The sequence below is a fragment of the Xyrauchen texanus genome, chromosome 34, assembly GCF_025860055.1.
Source record: "Xyrauchen texanus isolate HMW12.3.18 chromosome 34, RBS_HiC_50CHRs, whole genome shotgun sequence".
Lineage (NCBI taxonomy): Eukaryota > Metazoa > Chordata > Actinopteri > Cypriniformes > Catostomidae > Xyrauchen > Xyrauchen texanus.
Window position 1 is genome coordinate 23,427,711 of NC_068309.1, and position 4,093 is coordinate 23,431,803.

The following is a 4,093-nucleotide window of genomic DNA, read 5'->3' on the forward strand; positions in this document are numbered from 1 at the left end:
TTTCAAGATGGCTGCCGGTTGATGAGCCGGTTTGTTGGGCACATTATCATTTTGTTGGATATATGTTGGAGGTGATCATTCAAAATCACGGCTTTGCAGCAAACATTTATAACAAATACTATTTCAGCAAAAATGGGCCCAAAAAAGAACATGCAGACAGAGGAAGTCGATGACATTAAAAAATCTCTCGATTTCCTAACTGAGGAGATGACTATAGTGAAGACGCAGCAGAACCGGCTTGTGGATTTATTGGAGGAGGTTAAACAGCTGCGCCTCCTAAATATTGAAAAGGACAAAAGGATTGGGGAGCTTGAACGGAGAGTGGACGATCTGGAGCAGTACTCCCGGGCAAACGACTTGCTCATCACCGGTATTCCTATCAGACCACGCTCGTACGCACGCGCGGTAGCCGCGGACAGCGGAGATGAGCCGGGGGAGATGCACTCGGTGGAGCAACAAGTGGCAACCTTTCTCCAGAGCAAAGGAGTAGTGCTGGACCTGGATTGCATTGAAGCATGCCACCCTCTACCCAGAAGGATCAACAACGACAGACCAGCAGTCATTCTGAGATTTGTCAACAGGAAAAACAAGACGGCCCTGTTAAAACAAGGCCGTAAACTCAAAGGGACGAATGTATATATCAATGAACACTTAACAAAAAAGAATGCAGACATAGCCAGGAAAGCAAGATACCTCAAGAAACAACGAAAAATCCAACACACATGGGTAACAAATTGCAAAATCTTTATCAAGCTAAATGGGTCTCCAGAGGAGGCGAAAATACTCACTGTAAGAAACATAGAGGAGTTGGACAAGTATTAGTGACCACTATGTATATCAGCTATCCGGAAACAATTCAGGTAACATCTGACTCACATCATCACAATGAGCATTGAGTCACATACAGATGGATTAAAGGACAATAACACAGAGACAGACCTATTGCAGAGAATTGAACATCTTCATCAACTGGATCTGGGTGCAATTGAATATACTGAGTATAATACGCATGATGTAGAATCTGATATTGATCCTGATATCAATTTTTTTTCCACTATAAATAACAACTGTAATTATTATACAAATGATCAATACAGCAATAATTGCAGTACTAAGGGCAAATTGTCTATTATCCATTTCAATAGTAGAAGTTTGTATACAAATTTCAATGCAATAAGTGAATATTTACATAATTTTGTTTATCCCTTTAGTGTTATAGCCATATCGGAAACCTGGTTTAATCAAGAGAAAGGAATTGACTTTGAGATGGATGATTATGATCTGCATTACGTAAATAGACAAAATAAAACAGGAGGTGGAGTTGCGCTATATGTGCATAAAACTATAAAATATTCGGTTCTAAATAATATGTCAATTGTACTTGATAATATAATGGAATGTATAACAATAGAAATTAATAATGGAAAGAAAAAAAACATCATTATAAGTTGTGTTTATAGATCACCTGGGTCTAGTGTCGATACTTTTAATGGAGAGATGGAGAATCTGTTTTCAGCAATTAACAATAAGTCCTTATTCGTCTGTGGGGATTTCAATATTGACCTTTTAAATCCTAACAAACACAAACTGACCGATGAATTCATTGAAAGAATGTATTCCATGTCCTTATTTCCAACAATAACAAAACCCAGTAGAATCACATCTCACAGTGCAACCTTGATTGATAATATCTTTACAAATAACTTGACAAATAACAAAATTATTGGCTTGCTTATTTGTGATATTACGGACCACTTGCCTGTTTTTGCTATCTATGACTGTAATGATTCTTATACTAAAGAAATCTGTAATATAAGCTGTTTAAGGCTCCAAACTCAAGATGCATTTAATGCACTTAATGATGACCTGAGAGTGCAAGACTGGAGCTCTGTTTGTGGATTTATAGACACGGACAGAGCCTACAATAATTTTTTAGAAATATTCACAACTTTATATGATAAGCACTGCCCCATTTCAGTTCACAGTAATCAAAAGAAATATTCTAAATGTCCATGGATGACTAAGGGCTTACAAAATGCATGCAAAAAGAAAAATAATCTTTATAAATTATTCATTAAATTGAAAACAAAAGAAGCTGAGAATAGATATAAGTTGTACAAAAATAAGTTAACTGATGTAACAAGATCAGCTAAGAAATCATATTATAAGACATTATTTACAGACAATAAAACCAATATCAAAAGAACATGGGAGGTATTAAATAGTATTCTTAAAAAAGGATGTAAAAAAACGACTTACCCAGAATATTTTGTTGACTCAAACGGTGAATATCGTAACATGAATAGTGTAGTTAACAGTTTTAACAATTTTTTTGTAAATGTTGGCCCGGATTTGTCAGCAAAAATCCCAGACGTACAAACAAAGCACTATATTGATAATATGGATAAAATTGCAGATACTATTTTTCTTTCTGCAGTTGATGAGAAAGAACTAATGGATATTGTCCAAAAGTCCAAAAATAATTATTCTATGGACTGTCATTCCATCAATATGGCACTAATAAAAAAGTTATTCATAATATTATAACTCCTGTAATGCATATCTGTAATCTGTCATTTTTAAATGGCTGTGTTCCCATGAAAATGAAAATTGCTAAAGTTATTCCCCTATTTAAAAATGGTAATATACATAACTTTACCAATTATAGACCAATTTCATTGCTCCCTCAATTCTCAAAAATTCTAGAAAAAATATTTAGTACTAGATTAGAAAAATTTGTTGAAAAACATAAATTGATTAATGAAAGTCAATATGGATTCAGAAATAAAAGATCTACATCTATGGCTTTAATTGATGTAATAGAAGAATTATCAAAAGCACTGGACAATAAAAAATCTACCATTGGAATATTTATTGATTTGAAAAAAGCCTTTGACACTATCAATCACGCAATACTACTCAAGAAATTAGAAAGGTATGGGATACGAGGAGTGGCTGGAAACTGGGTAAAAAGCTACTTAAGTGACAGAATGCAATATGTGCAGATGGGTGAGTTCTCATCCAACTGTAGTGTAATTTCGTGTGGTGTCCCCCAGGGGTCAATATTGGGCCCTAAATTATTCAACTTGTATATCAATGATATTTTCAATGTTTCAAAATTACTTAAGTGTGTTTTGTTTGCTGATGACACCAACATTTTCTACTGTGATGACAATGTGAATAAGGTTATCAATGTTTTAAATACTGAACTAAGGTACATAAAAAAATGGATGGACATTAACAAACTATCTTTAAACTTTAACAAAACTAAAGCCATATTATTTGGTAATAATATAAAAAATACCGAAAAGATGATTGAGATAGATGGGATACAAATTGAATATGTTTCTGAAATAAAATTTTTAGGAGTTACAATAGATAATAAACTAACTTGGAAAACTCACATCAGACACATAAAAACTAAAGTCTCCAAAAGTCTAGCAATAATAAATAAAGCTGAAACATCTCCTTGATTACAATACACTCCGTACCCTGTATTGTTCCCTGATTCTACCGTATTTAACTTACTGTGTTGAAGTATGGGGAATAATTATAATCACTCCTTACAGTCATTACTTATCTTACAAAAAAGGGCTATACATTACCATACACAAGGCTGAATATCTCGAACATACAAATCCACTTTTTCTCAAATCAAAGTTATTAAAAATACAGGACCTTGTCAAATTTAACACGGCACAACTCTTATTTAAAGCATTTCATAACTTATTACCTGCTAATATACAAAACTTCTTCACACAGAGTGAGCAGTCATACAGTTTGAGGAGCTATGGGAACTTTTTATACCTATGGTCAAAACCACCAGGAGGAGTTTTAGTGTGTCTGTATGCGGGGTTAAATTATGGAATAGCTTGGGGCTTGAACTTAAACATTGTCAATGTATTCACCAGTTTAAAGAATTCTATAAACAGAAGGTCTGGTCACAGTACAAGGAGTGTGGGGTTTAAATCGTTGTATTCATGTATTCATATGCTTGTTATCTTTCTTGTAGATATTCTGATTAGCATTGTGGGTATTACTTACAGATGTATTGTATTTATTGGCCGTGCAGATATTCGGATTACCATTGTTA